The sequence below is a fragment of the Oncorhynchus tshawytscha genome, linkage group LG21 (genome assembly GCF_018296145.1).
Source record: "Oncorhynchus tshawytscha isolate Ot180627B linkage group LG21, Otsh_v2.0, whole genome shotgun sequence".
Lineage (NCBI taxonomy): Eukaryota > Metazoa > Chordata > Actinopteri > Salmoniformes > Salmonidae > Oncorhynchus > Oncorhynchus tshawytscha.
The window spans coordinates 4,013,946-4,031,634 of record NC_056449.1 but is presented as its reverse complement, the minus strand read 5'-3'; the positions used below and the strand labels follow the sequence as shown (position 1 = coordinate 4,031,634).

The window sequence follows — 17,689 nt, the reverse complement described above, 5'->3', positions numbered from 1 at the left end:
ATTTTATTCTTACCTTATATCTTTCAAGGGAGAAAAACAGTCTGAAGAATCATCCTTAAGAACATCACAGCATGAATGTAGTATGTCAGTGTTATGACAATTTAATGTCTGATTGAGAAATTATACAGTGCTGCAGACGCATTCTCTTTACTGCCCCCAAATGGCATGCAGTGTAACTTTGACATGCTAGACATCCTAAACCAGGGACCCTTAATAGGCAGACCGATTATATTTGGCCCCCCAAAATGGTCATCCCAGTGTAATCAAGGTTTGAAATTATTCTATTTTTGTCAAATTTGATATCTGTTTAAGGTTATTATGGTCAATTTGAGGTGTACAAAACGTTTATAACTATGTTCCGGACCCCTGACCATCCACTCAACGAAAAAATCAGCCCGTGGCTGAATGTATTTGGGGACACCTGCCCTAAACCCAACCCATGGATGCATTGGCTTCTATTTACAGCTTCCCCTCCCCTGATAGGGTAGTCAAATCTGGGTGCAGATACATGGACAAACATTGATCAAAGGCTATACACTACAGCAGGGGTTTTCAAACTTTTCTTGCCCAGGCAAACCAGTGAAATTCTTCCATGAAAATGTTGCCATTTTTAAGCAAATTTCCAGCAATTCTACACAGTTTGGTATAGAGTTGTCAGACAAGCAAATTTCCAGCAATTCTACACAGTTTGGTATAGAGTTGTCAGACAAGCAAATGTTCTGCAATTCTACACATTTTGCCAGGGCTAATGCCTCAGCTCAAACATTATAAGAAAATCAATGGGCATGTGCCATGAATACCTGTTTTTGATTCTCCCTGACTGTCTAGCTTTTATTTGATTTGATCAATATGTTTTCTGTATGCTTTCTATCTGGTTTTGGTCATTTAAGTTGACACTCACTGAAAGTACTGTTTTTCCATCCCGAAAATGACCACTTACTCTACATGTCCTGCCTATTTTTTTATACAGAAAAAAAACCCTGTAATTATGTCCAATTACTGCAATTTCCTTCATATTAAAGAGAGAGTTTTGACAATGAAGCCCTTTATCTACTTCCCCAGAGTCGGCTGAACAGGAACAGCTAGAATGCTAATTGTTCCTGTAGACTTCCAGTCATTGCACTAATACTTCCTTCATACTGGACGCAAGAACATTACAATGGTATCCACAATGGTAATCTCTTACAGCTAGTGATATTCATAAAATAAATATTCTCACATAACCCCTGCACAGGACATGCAGCCTGCAGGCTGACAGAAAATATAGATTAGGAGTATTTGATACAAATATTGTCATATTTGTCATTGCCAAAACTCAAGGCTTAGTGTAAGGTTTTCATTAGGCAAGCATGTCACACAGGCTGTAAACTCACACTCTGGGAAATATTTGAACTTAAGAGCTTGGTAGGTCACACTCCACCTCATTTCAACATTTAATAACATTATTTATTAACTCAGCTGCAGGAGGGTGATACACTAAACCAGTTCAAATCATTCTACCACTGTTTATTGCTTTTAGTGCCATGATCATTTTTCTACTCAGTCTGCGAGTAAAATAGTTATTGGAAAGCACAGTAGGCTACGAATTATTTTCACGACACTTTAAGATATTTACCGTAGGACTTTCTGTACACCCAGTGTCACGCCCTGACCTTAGAGAACCTTTTTATGTCTCTATTTGGTTTGGTTTCTATCTGTTTTCTATGTTTTTGTATTTCTATGTTTTGGCCGGGTATGGTTCTCAATCAGGAACAGCTGTCTATCGTTGTCTCTGATTGGGAATCATACGTCGGCAGCCTTTTTTCCCTTTTGTCATTGTGGGAGTTATCTTTGTTTGGGGCACTATAGCCCTTGTAAGCGTCACTGTCGTTTTTGTTATTTCTTGTTTTGTTGGTGACATTTTACTAAATAAAATAAAATGTACGCTAACAACGCTGCACCTTGGTCTTCCTTGAACGACGGCCGTGACAGAACTTCCCACCAACAAAGGACCAAGCAGCGTGGCCAGGAGGAGCATGGATCCTGGGCCCGGGAGAAGAGAGAGTGGAGGACATCTTGGACATGGGAGCAGGTTATGGCAGAGGACAAGACCCTGCCATGGAAACAGGCGGAAGTGGCAAGGGAGGAATGACAACGATACCAGGAGTCACGGCAACAAGTAGGCACGAGAGGCAGCCCAAAACATTTTTTGTGGGGGCACACGGGAGATTGGCTGAGTCAGGTTGGAGACCTGAGCCAACTCCCCGTTCTTACTGTGGGGAGAAGCGGTACTGGTCAGGCACCGTGTTATGCGGTGTATTTTGGAATTGTTAGTTAGATTACTTGTTCATTATTACTGCATTGTCGGAACTAGAAGCACAAGCATTTCGCTACACTCGCATTAACATCTGCTAACCATGTGTATGTGACAAATAAAATTTGATTTGATTTGATTTGTATTCCGTGCGCGTTCACAGCCCGGTGTGCTACATCCCAGCTCCCCGCATCTGCCGGGCTAGGGTGAGCATCCAGCCAGGGCGGATGGTGCCGGCTCAGCGCGCCTGGTCTCCCAGTGCGTCTCTTCGGCCCAGGATATCCTGCGCCAGCACTGCGCACTGTGTCTCCGGTGCGTCTGCACAGCCCAGTGCGTCCTGTGCCAGCACCCCGCATTTGCAGGGCAAAGATAACCATCCAGCCAGGACGGGTTGTGCAGGCTCTGCGCTCGAGACCTCCAGTGCGCCTCCACGGCCCAGTGTATCCAGTGCCTCCGCCAAGAACCAAGCCTCCAGTATGTCTCCCCAGCCTGGTGAGCCCTGTGGCAGCTCCACACACCAGGCTGCCCATACGTCTCCTCCCTCCAGTGATGATCCATGGCAAGAAGCCTCCAGTGATGATCCATGGCAAGAAGCCTCCAGTGATGATCCATGGCACAAAGCCTCCAGTGATGATCCATGGCATGAAGCCTCCAGTGATGATCCATGGCACGAAGACTCCAGTGATGATCCATGGCACGAAGCCTCCAGTGATGATCCATGGCACAAAGCCTCCAGTGATGATCCATGGCACGAAGCCTCCAGTGATGATCCATGGCACGAAGCCTCCAGTGATGATCCATGGCACGAAGCCTCCAGTGATGATCCATGGCACGAAGCCTCTAGAGACGGTCTCCAGTCCGGAGCCTCTAGCGACGGCCTCCAGTCCGGAGCCTCCAGCGACGGCCTCCAGTCCGGAGCCTCCAGCGACGGTCTCCAGTCCGGAGCCTCCAGCGAGGGTCCCCAGTCCGGGGCCAGCAACGACATTACTCTAAATAAAAGAAAATGTATGCTCACCACGCTGCACCTTGGTCTTCCTTGAACGATGGCCGTGACACCCAGGAGTACTGTAGGCCTACAAAAGGTTATTCATTGAGGAGACAAATTCCAGGTAGGCCTATACGTCTGGCAACATGTGAACATAACATACCGTATTATAATCTCAGTGTGTAATTGGATGCAGGCTTATCAACACACATGACCATTTAAAACCATCCTGCTAAGTTCTTCTCAACTACCTGCAGTCAGTTTAGGTACTCTCTGAGGAGAAGGAGGATACACACACCACACACAGAAACTGAGAAATGGCAGCCGTGGACAAAGATGTGGCGGAGAAGTTTCTTGACAGCAACCCTGACTTTGCCAAGCAATACTATGACGCCAAGTTCCGCCCGAAGGTTATCTCTAACCTTTTTCAAGACAACATGACTCCCAAGTGAATATCAGCAGCTTCCATGAGCTGAACATGGTGGAAGAGAGTGAGATCATATTTGACATGGTCAGAGACCTGCAGGACAACCACCAGATGGAGAAGGCTTCAATTTCACGAAACATCTCAGCTTCATGTTTTCGGTCAGAGAAGATGAGCCTGTTCATGTACCGGATGCGTAACGGCACGGCTGGCCACGAGACTCTTCAACGTGCACAAGGACGCCACCCTGGAGGAGTGCCTGGTCCAGCCGGATAGTGAGATAGTCTTTCCCATGGACATTGGCATTGTGGGCCATGTGATCACCACTAAGAAGACTGTTAACATTCCAGATGTCTCACAGGTAAACATATAAAGCGATAGCTCAATTGTGGAGAAACCTTGCGATTTAAAAAATTACATTCCCAATACAGGTAAGAACCTAATCCCCACTTTACAGTTGATCTCCCAGTTTGTGTTATCTTATACAATTGGACATGTTTATTTCTATGTAGTGAACATGAAGTATTGCATTCCACTATATAGATGTGAGCATTATTACTGACAGATTCAGAGGCCTACTTGCCTACTGCCTCTAGATGGCAGCATAAGGCCATCACATTTGTAATACTAATTCCCTCAAAGCCAGGTCAATTTTTATTAGAGCCAATACTTTTAACATTTGAAAATGATTGCCAAGCTTATTTTCATACTTTATACATCTGTCACGTTACTACTTATCCTCAGTGGACGGCCATCATTGTCCATACCTGTATTAAAATGATTTATGTGTTTGCTGTTTTCATATTAAACCATGCAGTGCCTTTGATTACAGATACATTCTTAGTATCCACATCTAGAACCTTGTTATTCACCAACACTCACAGATAATATATCCTTTATCAAATAATAACAAAGTAATACAGCCAAAGTATCATCATGATTAGACATGTTTTCCTGTCAATAGACCTTCTCAAAGGTAGCATTGTTTTGTGAAATAGAGACATATGATTACTCAACTGATATCAAGGATTACAGAGTGTCCAACCCCTGAGAGAGACTGCTCAGTTCACCCTGGTATAGTTGGCAGAATTATTTATGGTAATTAGGGGGAGGATGGTTCGAGCTCTGTGTCTTCCTTTTCCCTAGTGAAAGACAGAGCCAACATTACTGCGATATGTAAGTGTGGTGTGGGATTGCCACGGCAAGGCAGTCCCCTCCCCCACCAATCGGTTGTGCAGGGAGGCATGGCTGCTGGGTGTTACTGGGCCTGCAGGGGATAAAGCCCTTTAATCTCAGCTGAATTAGAGCGATCCTGGATTATTTCTAAAGGTCATAGCTCAAAGCCATTTTCCCCAAGTTAGCGTAATTGCAAGAGATTTCACCTTCATTCTATTCAAAGTCACCTGTAATGTCCTTTCCTTTTAATCCAGATGTTTTTCATCATGATACATATTCTCCAGTCAAGAATAGCTCACAATGACACTGAGAGAACAAACCGTTCTTATCGTTAGATGATATGACAGTGAATTCATTTATTCTTGGATTAATATGATTCTTCATAAAATCATATTATGTTTTTAGCAATGTGTTAGTAGTGTTATCGAAGTTAGTTTTTACATAATCATAGAATTTAACTTTTTCTCTAGGGATTTACTGTGACATGCAAGTTAAATGATCTCAACAATGGATTTATGATCAAAAGTAACAATTCAATGTAACAAGATGCAGCACATTGACAGATGCTTGTTTATTAGTTCTAAAAACCTTTCTCTGGATTACCCCTCAGAGCAGCCACTACAGTGACTTTGTGGACCAGATCCAAGAATATCAGAACAAAAGTGTCCTGGCTGCCCCCATTATGAGCGGCAGGGATATGGTGGCTGCTATGATAGCTGTGAACAAGATTGGAGCTCCCCACTTCACAAAGCAGGATGAAGAGGTAACCTCTCTAACCCTAGCCACTCCTCTCAGCAGCTGTGGACTGGGACCAAAAATTGGCCCTGGCATCTCTAACACACCAGCCCATTATTTTCCTTGAGGCCCCCACACCAGCCCATTTTTTTCCCCACGAGGCCCCCACATTGGACCTTTTTTCCCCCCTTGCGGCCTACATTATTAGCCAAATAATTATAATTTTGTGCAAAAAACCCAAGTTAGACAGGCCCACTGGGCAAAGAATGGACCAGCCAGTCTGCCGCTGACCCTCAGCCTGCTTATGTTGACAGATTAAGCTCAGAAATGCATCACTGCTAAAGTAAGACTGAATGTAGATGTTTTTGCACTTTACAGACTCTGTTGAAGTATCTCAACTATGTGAACTTGATCCTAAGAGTGTTCCATCTGAGCTACTATCACAATTGTGAGACCAGAAGGGGACAGGTAAGACCTCTCCAGATTATATTGATGATGAGGCCTGCTTATATTTCTTTATTACTAAATGATATGCTTTTCCTGCTTGACTCCATAACTACACCTCCTCCCATCCTTATAGGTCCTGCTCTGGTCTGCCAGTAAAGTGTTTGAGGAGATCACAGATATTGAGAGACACTCCTGATGGCCTGCCCCACCTACGTGGCTAAGGAGGGACTGGTGAGCTGAGAAGCCTTCCCTTACTTACTGAAGAATGAATGCATCCAAAATGGCACCCTGTTCAATATGTAGTGCACTACTTATGACCAGGGTGCATAGGGATGGTAGTGTGCCATTCCCGGATGCAGCCCATGTCTTCTCTGTACATGGTATCCATGGGCACCAGACAACCAGAAAGCCATTATAGTTAATTACGCAGCTGTCAAACGCACACAGCCTGGAAATGAAATGTACTCTTTCACTGAAATGATGGATAATTGCAATTTTGTGGATATTGTAATTAATCGTGCAGTGCTTTTCATCTGAGTGACCATGATCATCCTCTCCTCTCTTCCATGTTTCCTCTTCTCCCCTCCAGATCTGTAACATTATGAATGCAGCCCAGGATTACTTCTTCAGCGTCCAAGTAAGATCAGATCTCTGTCTGATTAGCTCAGTGCTGTCAAATGCACAAATAGTTGTTGTTGTTGTTTTTTGTAAATATTTGTATTGGTATTTCTTCACAGTTCCAGTGTAAACAATGATTGAAATACAGAATATTGCACATGTGATTTTATACATTCAAATATACCATGTAAAAATGCTTTTTTGAAGGATGTAGGAATGTATATGGCCATACAAGAATATGAAATTCTTAAGTAACATTTTCATAACAAAACACATAATAAACAACAACAACAAAGTTTAAAAAAAACACAGCTAGTCTTCAAAATGAATAAAACAATTATAATAATAAGTCAGTCTAATATTAAACCATAACGCTAAATACAAAACTAGGCTAGGCAGTTTGCAGTGGAGTAGAGGGAAATTGCATTGCCTCTACATAGTTAAAGAAAGGCTACCACCTTCGGTAGAACCCCGTAGGGCATATCTTCTCCAATTTACTAAAGTGTAAGACATTTTTAATCCACGCAAAATGAGGAGGAGAGGGTGATTTCCCCCGAAGTTAAATCAACCTTCTTGCCAACAAATAATTATGTTATGGCAGTAGGAGCAAAAGGTACCTGTAGTACTTTAGATATGGTATTAAAGATGGCAGACAGATAGTTATGTAGTGAAGGGCAAGACCAAAACGTATGCATCAATAAAGCAGTAGCATGCCGACACCTGTCGCAAACAGGGTTGACATCAGATCTTAGAGAGTGAATGCATCAATTAAAACAGATATTATCTCTGCTACTGAAGGGGCTATAGTCCTGTGGCCAAGTGGAGTATCATTGTAGTAGATTGATACTGCTATTTCCAGCACTTGGCAATGACTTATCCATACAAAGTATTTCAAATTTTAGTTCCAAGTCATGCATCGCTGAGGACGAACACGTTCAAAGTCAAGGATGTCAGGTTCAAGTCGTCAAATATTGGTTTTGTACTGCTGTGAACCCGATGCAAAGCCATTGACGTCAGATAGTTCCTGTTTCCTTGTCCTGTTCAGAAAGGGCCTGTAGATACATCTGGCTTGACCATTAAGAAGGTGCTGTCCCAGAAGGAAGAAATAGTTGCAGTGGCCACCTTCGACCTCAGGAAAGATGGGAAACCCTTTGACCAGCAGGATGCAACTTTAATGAAGGTATGCTACTCTCAAGTGTTACTGAGGGGGAAGTAGAGGAAGATACTGAGTCACCGCTGTATAAATAAACACAGGCCATTGACAGCATCTGCATTATTTATTGGTTGGAGTCAAGCCTCCTCCTCTACTCTCCTCTCCTCTCATCCACTCTTACATTAGGGATAGTGCCAGCTAACGCATAATATAACTTTATAGAGCCTTTGAAATATGAATCAATAACATTGTAAGTTACAGTAATCCATTTTAAAATATAGCTTCCCGTTATTGTATCACATCCCCCTCTCAAATCCCATTTGATAGTGACTGTGTATACTGATTTTGTGAACCAAGGTCTGAAATACAATAGTCTAACTCTATCGTTGGTCATTGCAGTCTCTTACCCAGTTCCTTGGCTGGTCTGTGCGCAACACAGACGCCTATGACAAGTGGAACAAGCCGGAGAACAGGAAGGACATCTTCCAGGACATGGTGCTGCACCACATCAAGTGCAGGACGAATGAGACCCAGAATGTCTTGGTGGGTAAAGTCAAGTTATTCACACACAGGTGGTGAAAAACAAATGTATAACATGGTAAATAGCCTGCCATACTAGATACGGGGTAATCAATCAATGGCGGAATGTTAGTTGCCATCTGTGAGATTTAGACAGACAACTTTTTACAGAAAAAGAACAGTGGTTTTCAGGGAATCCAGAAATGGATTGATATTGCTTTATGTCATCCTAGGTGAACACTTTTGGTGTTATTTGCTTTTAGAGGGATGGAAAGGAGCCACATGAGTGTGAGGAGGCTGACCTGGAAGCACTCCTGGTAAACAACTATTCCAACTTCCATTTATTTTCTATTTGCCTCTGTCGGCTGTCTGGCTGGCTGGCTGGCTGGCTGGCTGGCTGACTGGCTGGCTGACTGGCTGGCTGGCTGGCTGGCTAGCTGCCTTGGTAGTCTACATAATGCACTTTGTTTCCCTGTTTCCATACAGTCTGAAGTTCTACCGCCCTCTACCAAGTCGGAGATCTTTAAGTTTCACTTCTGTGACTTTGAGCACAGTCATCAAGACCTGGTCAAGTTAGGTATTAAGATGTACTAGGAGTTGGGTGTGGTGGACAAGTTCCACGTCCCCCGCGAGGTGAGACATCTCTGTTGAAGAAGCATCTTGGCAAGAGTCTCTTGTTCCTACTGTTACCAAGTCACGTTTCTTCCATTACAGATGCATAGTTCTGCTCAATAATGTGTAATAAAGCAACGCTATACAATTCAGTCGTAACAATTGCATGATTAACATTTAATAACTAAATCATGACAGTTTATGCTGGTTATAGTTAATGATTTGATAGGATCCCGATGTAGAAGATGTTAGCTACCCTGGTTACATTGGCTTTATGATATGTGTTTCTGCTATAACTAGCTGACCCATAACTATCCCTATGTATGTTCCTCTCAGACTCTCACCAGGTTCTGTTACTCCCTACCACAACTGGAGTCATGGCTTCAACGTGGACCAGACCATGTTCACCCTGCTCATGGTGAGTACCTCCTCTCATCTACAGCTAACCAGCATTCTATTACAAAAAGAGGAGTCCCAAATGGCACCCTATTCCTCAGGTACTTGTATTACTGGTAGTGCACTCTATAGGGAAAAGGGTGCCCTTTGGGACGTATTAAGCCTTACATTACACAAACCCTCAGGGATAAAAACATAACCTACATTACCGCACACGTATACCATGGATGATGATACCGTGACAGTTGATACATGTAATACATCTTCAAGCTGTGGTGGCCAGGTGTAAGAGTCTATCTGCGTTGTGAACCTCCTGACACCAATACCCTCCTTCCATGTAATGTAACGAGTCATCCAAGCGTGACCCTTCCTCTCGCTGCAGTGTCCCTATAATGTATAATCACAGTAAATTCCTCAGATATTCATAACTCGCAGAGGGAGGAGGAGCAGAGAGGAGCATCAGGCTCATTATCAGCGGCCCTACGTGGCTGTGTGGCTGTGTGGCTCGGTGGGTCCATGCTTCATTGGTTCTAATGAGGCCTACAGAGCCAGGTGTCTCCATAGGAGCAGGCTGGGAGCGGCGTGGGGGTGGAGACGGTGTCACTGCAAGGACATTAATAAGAGGCACAGGTGTGGCTCCGTACTGCTCCTGGGGGAAGCTCCATGAATCCTGGGCCAAACCTAATTTCTTGTGTCATTAGACATGTGACCTAACCTAACTTTCTGTATCTTTGCATTAGACAGGTGACCTGAAGCGTTACTACACAGACCTAGAGATCATGGCCATGGTAACAGCCGGCTTATGCCATGATATCGACCACAGAGGCACAAACAACCTCTACCAGGTGAAGTAATGGAATGACTGTGTTCAAATAGTGTTTGTTGTCCTTCAAATACTTTGAATGTTTGATTTGAGCCTGTCTAGAGTACCAGAGTAAGCTAGAGTAAGTTCAATCAAGCGTAGGTTAAGTATTTGATTGAAAACCAATACTATTTGAACGTAGGTCTGCTGCGTACAGTGATACCTGGAAAAGTGTAGAGACAGCAACTGAGAAAGCAATGACTCGTTACTTACCAATGGCTAATCTATCTTTGCAATCGATCTCAATCTTCCTCTCCCTCCTCCTGTGTTTGTCAGGTCAGGAAAACCTCTTGCCAAGCTCCACGGCTCCTCCATCTTGGAGAGACACCATCTGGAGATTGGGAAGAACCTGCTGAGAGATCTTGTGAGTGAGGTTGCCTCCCAAATGGCGCCCTATCTGTACATAGTTAACTAGTTTTGACCAGAGCCCATAGGACCCCAGTCAAAAGTAGTGCGCTATATAATGAATAGGATTCTATTTGGGATGCTGCCTGAGCCTCTCTAGGTTCTGACCTGAGAGGGGTAGTTTCTTCCTTGGAGAAGCTAGACTGTGAATGATGCAGTTCTGATGGCACAGAATGTGCCTGGGAGAATCTGCCCACCAGCCATCAGATAATTAGGCAACTTTCAGTGTTCACAATATCACCGAACCATGAACTGTGGCAGGCAGTGGCTTCATACTTCCCTCTAGGAATTGGAATATTTTAATTATCCTAGGGCTTTGTTTGTTATTGCTTATTCATACATTTGATATATTATACATATGTGTTGGTATTCCCAGATTCAACAGTACATGTTAAGTTTGAATGTGATAACATAAGTATTATCTTGGTACCTGTTTGAGGCCTTAAATATTTGTCCGAATCGAAGTCTTGCTCAGCATGAGCATGTCATACATCTGATGGACATCGCCACCATCTGATGGACATCGCCACCGACCTCGCTCTCTACTTCAAGTGAGTGGGTACCGCTGTATTTCTCAAATAACTTTTAAATGCATGTCCCCATAATACATACAGTACATACCTGAGAGCAGAAAGATGGTCTGTTCGTCCCAAATGGCACCCTATCCCTACATAGTGCACAGAACCCTATCGGCCATGGTCAAAAGTAATGGACTATATAGGGAATAGATACAGGGAATAGGGTTCCAATTTGGGCGGCATTCTGAGTCATGGTAACTGAGGATGATTTTTCTCCTGTCTGTAGGAAAATAACCATGTTCCAAAAGATGGTGGACAAATCGAAGACCTACGAGAACTGGGATGATTGGACCAAGTACATGACACAGGAGACCACTCGCAAGGCGATAGTAATGTAGGTGAATTTCCTAGCTGAGTAGCATAGGCCTAGGCATATGAAGGTAGTTGTGCCCTATGGAGGAAACTATGGATGCCTTTTTGGATTTCACTTTTCAAACAAAACAGGGCAGAAACTAAGACAAAACAGGGCAGAAATTAAGACAAAACAGGGAAGAAACTAAGACAAAACAGGGAAGAAACTAAGACTAAACAGGGCAGAAACTAAGACAAAACAGGGAAGAAACTTAGACAAAACAGGGAAGAAACTAGGACAAAACAGGGAAGAAACTAAGACTAAACAGGGAAGAAACTAAGACTAAACAGGGAAGAAACTAAGACTAAACAGGGCAGAAACTAAGACTAAACAGGGCAGAAACTAAGACAAAACAGGGCAGAAACTAAGACAAAACAAGGTAGAAACAAAGACTAAACGGGGCAGAAACAAAGACAAAACTAAGACAGGACAAAAACTAAGACAAAGATAAACTATGGATGTCTTTGGCTACAGGTCCAAGACCATATTAGACTTAAAACACAATCCGTCATCAATTATGTTTTCACTAAGGTGTGGAGAAAATAATTGTACAACTGCTTTTCCTACAGACCTTCGAACTGTAACACACTCTATCTGTCCTCTACATACTCAGGGCTATGATGATGACGGCCTGTGATCTGTCTGCTGTCGCAAAACCATGGGAGATCCAGAGCAAGGTAATGCCTCATGTCCACCAAATGCATCAAACTCTTTGTGTTCCGGCAAAAGACATTCATTGTCAATGGAGTAGTCCCCAAAGCTGCGTTGCGCTCTGTGTACTGCATGCGTTCAGTATTTTCAACTCGTGCGTTGCTTTACCTTGAGGTGGTACAAACGGAAGTACACACACAGACTCCAACTAGCTAGCTTTTATCTAGTTGAAAAGTGAAGCATATATTTAAAAAAGAAAATATTTCACCTGTATTTAACCAGGTAGGCAAGTTGAGAACAAATTCTCATTTACAACTGCGACCTGACCAAGATAAAGCAAAGCAGTGCGACAAAAACAACACAAAGTTACACATAAACAAACGTACAGTCAATAACACAATAGAAAAATCTATGTACAGTGTGTGCAAATGTAGAAGAGTAGGGAGGTAAGGCAATAAATAGGCCATAGAGGTGAAATAATAGCAATTTAGCATTAACACTGAAGTGATAGATGTTCAGATGATGATGTGCAAATACAGATACTGGGGTGCAAAAGAGCAAGAGGGTAAGTAATAATATGGGGATGAGGTAGTTGGGTGTGCCATTTACAGATGGACTGTGTACAGCTGCAGTGATCGGTAAGCTGCTCTGACAGCTGATGCTTAAAGTTAGAGAGGGAGATATAAGACACCAGCTTCAGTGATTTTTGCAATTCGTTCTAGTCATTAGCAGCAGAGAACTGGAAGGAAAGGCGGGCAAAGGAAGTGTTGGCTTTGGGGGTGACCAGTGAAATATACCTGCTGGAGTGTGTGCTACAGGTGGGTGTTGCTAGCGTCAGATAAGGAGGGGATTTACCTAGCAAATACTTATAGATAACCTGAAGCCAGTGGGTTTGATGATGAATATGTAGTGAGGGCCAGCCAACGAGAGCATACATGTCACAGTGGTGGGTGGTATATGGGGCTTTGGTGACAAAACGGATGGCACTTTGATAGACTACATCCAGTTTGCTGAGTAGAGTGTTGGAGGCTATTTTTTAAATGACATCGCCAAAGTCAATGATCGGTAGAATTGTCAGTTTTACGAGGGTATGTTAGACAGCATGAGTGAAGGAGGCTTGTTGCGAAATAGGAAGCCAATTCTAGATTTAATTTTGTATTGGAGATGCTTAGTGTGAGTCTGGAAGGAGAGTTTACAGTCTAACCAGACACCTAGGTATTTGTAGTTGTCCACATATTCTTCTAAGTCAGAACCATCCAGAGTAGTGATGCAAGTCGTGTGGGAGGGTGCGGGCAGCAATCGGTTGAAGAGCATGTACTTAGTTTTACTAGCATTTAAAAGCAGTTGGAGGCCACAGAAGGACTGTTGTATGGCGTTGAAGCTTGTTTGGAGGTTAGTTAGCACAGTGTCCAAAGAAGAGCCAGATGTATACAGAATGGTGTCGTCTGCGTAGAGGTGGATCAGAGATCACCATCATTGATATATACAGAAAAAAGAGAATAAGAATGAGGTGATTGACAGAGTCAAAAGCCTTGGCCAGGTCGATGAAGACGGCTGCACAGTACTGTCTTTTATCGATGGAGGTTATGATATCGTTTAGGTCCTTGAGCGTGGCTGAGATGCACCCATGACCAGCTCGGAAACCAGACTGCGTAGTGGAGAAGGTACGGTGGGATTCAGAATGGTCGGTGATCTGTATGTTAACTTGGCTTTCGAAGATTTTAGAAAGGCAGGGCAGGATGGATATACTGTAGGTCTATAAGAGTTTGGGTCTAGAGTGTCTCCCCCTTTGAAGAGGGGGATGACCGCGGCAGCTTTCCAATCTTCGGGGATCTCAGACGATACGAAAGAGAGTTTGAATAGGCTAGTAATAGGGGTTGCAACAATTTAGATATTTTTAGAAAGAGAGGGTCCAGAATGTCTAGTCCAGCTGATTTGTAGGGATCCAGATTTTGCAGCTCTTTCAGAACATCAGTTGTCTGGATTTGGGTGAAGGAGAAGCGGGGGGGCTTGGGCAAGTTGCTGCGGGGGTGCTGAAATGTTGGCCGGGGTAGGGGTAGCCAGGTGGAAAGCACGGCCAGCCATAGAAAAATGCTTATTGAAATTATAGATTATCATAGAGTTATCGGTGGTGACAGTGTTTCCTATCCTCAGTGCAGTGGGCAGCTGGGAGGAGGTGCTCTTATTCTCCATGGACTTTACAGTGTCCCAAAACTTTTTGGAATTAGTGCTACAGGATGCACATTTCTGTTTGACAAAGCTAGCCTTAGCTTTCCTACGCGTCAAGTACGGAAAATGCAGGCTAGACATCCGGCAAAACAAAACACATATGTCTGGTGGACATGGGGGATTTAACACAGATGTTTGAAGAATGAAGTCCTGCTGCTATTCTCATATGGCAGCATAGTAACTGCAGAACTACTGTACACTGTTGCCCTCAGCAGAGGATGTGAGAGGAATGTGGAATATCCTTTCTGTAATGGCATTTTGCTCGTGAGGTCTGGGTTGCATCAGGAGCAGGCCTTTCATACTACAGTATCTATGAAATCTTAATAGAATATTTCCGTACTAACAAGAGTGCACAAACAAATGCACTCTTGTTGCTATGGACATCATCATACTGTAAGTTTCGTAATCAGTGTTAAGTGTGACCATTCCTGTGTGGGCCTGCAGGTAGCGCTGTCTGTGGCTGCAGAGTTCTGGGAGCAGGGTGACCTGGAGAGGACTGGGCTGGAGCAGCAGCCTATTGTAAGAACTGCATGGAGGGAGGGAGAGGGAGAGACCATTCCCATTGGGCATGTGGTGATGTACTGCCTGTTATGTAGTACACTGAGTCAGAAAGAGCGGTCACCACGGCCCAGTCAACTGGACCATATCCTGACTCACACCGTTTTACCCAGCCAGCTCCCTAGGAGTTTAATAGCATTTGTGTCAGAATGGGACATTTTAGTTTAGGTTTATTTGATTGCTTAAGCTGGAGTAAGTAGAGCCCAGTTGTTGTTTTAGTACATTTGCACTACTAATCCCATTATTCATATCATTCCCCCCAGCTAATGATGGAAAGGACCAAATCAGCTGATCTTCCCAAGATGCAGTGTGGTTTCATCGATTTTGTCTGTGCTTTTGTGTACAAGTTGAGTCCCTGCATCTCTATAATGAATCAATAACTACTAGATGGCACTGAAGACCAAGCAAAATATATCTAACTAGTATTTTGAACTGAATGTTTTCCCTCCCTCCTCATCTACCTCCCTCTTGTCTCACACCTCTCCTTCTTCCCCTTTTCTCCCTCCTCCCACCTCCTCCCACCTCCTCTACGAGTTCTCTTGTTTCCAGGTGGAGATCACTCCCATGCTGGACCGCCTGCTGATCAACAGAAGGGAGTGGAATGCTCTGAAGGAGGTGCACGAAGCCAAGCTGGCTTGGAGGAGGCCAAAGAGGTAGCCGTCGCCTCCACCACAGGCAGCCAAGCAGGGTAAGACACACACAAGGACACACACACACACACACACACATACAGCACCAAGAGACACACAGGCAGACACAGGAAAGACCAGGGATTAAGACGGTTGACATTTATTACACAGTGGAATTTATAACATTGGTGAAGAACCTCACTCATAGTAATGACCATATCATTAAGAGATGCCCCAAACGTCCTCTTCAGACATGGAGGAAACTACTAAGAGCAGCTATTTTGGGGTAATCCAAACATGGCAGACTATCTCTCAAAAACTTGGACTATCTCTGTTTCAAACCATGTATAGCTTATGCTCTAGGGCTAATTACATTTAATCAATGTGAGATCAGGGCCCATATTCATAAAGCTTCTCAGAGTAGGAGTGCTGATCTAGGATCAGTTTTAGATCATAATGAATACGAGTATATGGACATGGAGGACCTGATCTCTGATCAGCGCTTCTAGTCTGTGACGCTCTGTGAATACGGACCCTGTACTCTAACCCTGTGTTGTTCCATCTCTCACACAGGAAGTGCAGCCGAAGCAGCCCCCCAATCAAAGACCTGTGTTGTCAACTAGACAACTTTCAGTCCCCGTACCCGATATCGATTTACAAGAGCTGGTTAACATTAGCCTAGCATAGCTTTACAGTATACTGCACTGTGCTGTACAGTGGTCTATATATGGAAGGAATTGTATCAGGCTACAGGATCCACAGGATGGAGCAGGGTGTGGACAATGTCAAACACAGCCTATTCCTGTGCAATGAATGTGAATACTTAGGCATTTTAGTGTAATTTACAATGAACTGATTGTCCTCGTTGATTAGGCAATATAAAATTGACTTAGAAATATTAGAATAAAGTGGGCGGGTATCATTTCCAATGGCTAAACATACACTGCTCAAAAAAATAAAGGGAACACTTAAACAACACATGTAACTCCAAGTCAATCACACTTCTGTGAAATCAAACTGTCCAATTAGGAAGCAACACTGATTGACAATACATTTCACATGCTGTTGTGCAAATGGAATAGACAACAGGTGGAAATTATAGGCAATTAGCAAGACACCCCCAATAAAGGAGTGGTTCTGCAGGTGGTGACCACAGACCACTTCTCAGTTCCTATGCTTCCTGGCTGATGTTTTGGTCACTTTTGAATGCTGGCGGTGCTTTCACTCTAGTGGTAGCATGAGACGGAGTCTACAACCCACACAAGTGGCTCAGGTAGTGCAGCTCATCCAGGATAGCACATCAATGCGAGCTGTGGCAAGAAGGTTTGCTGTGTCTGTCAGCGTAGTGTCCAGAGTATGGAGGGGCTACCAGGAGACAGGCCAGTACATCAGGAGACGTGGAGGAGGCCGTAGGAGGGCAACAACCCAGCAGCAGGACCGCTACCTCCGCCTTTGTGCAAGGAGGAGCAGGAGGAGAACTGCCAGAGCCCTGCAAAATGACCTCCAGCAGGCCACAAATGTGCATGTGTCTGCTCAAACGGTCAGAAACAGACTCCATGAGGGTGGTATGAGGGCCCGACATCCACAGGTGGGGGTTGTGCTTACAGGCCAACACCGTGCAGGACGTTTGGCATTTGCCAGAGAACACCAAGAATGGCAAATTCGCCACTGGCGCCCTGTGCTCTTCACAGATGAAAGCAGGTTCACACTGAGCACATGTGACAGACGTGACAGAGTCTGAGGATGCCGTGGAGAACGTTCTGCTGCCTGCAACATCCTCCAACATGAGCGGTTTGGCGGTGGGTCAGTCATGGTGTGGGGTGGCATTTCTTTCGGGGCCGCACAGCCCTCCATGTGCTCGCCAGAGGTAGCCTCACTGCCATTAGGTACCGAGATGAGATCCTCAGACCCCTTGTGAGACCATATGCTGGTGCGGTTGGCCCTGGGTTCCTCCTAATGCAAGACAATGCTGGACCTCATGTGGCTGGAGTGTGTCAGCAGTTCCTGCAAGAGGAAGGCATTGATGCTCTGGACTGGCCCGCCCATTCCCCAGAATCCAATTGAGCA

At 44.2% G+C, this 17,689-nt stretch overlaps 1 pseudogene; it reads left to right on the top strand.

The window, feature by feature from the left end:
• Nucleotides 1-3,522: 3,522 nt before the first annotated feature.
• Nucleotides 3,523-16,650, top strand: LOC112220468 (annotated as a pseudogene).
• Nucleotides 16,651-17,689: the final 1,039 nt, after the last annotated feature.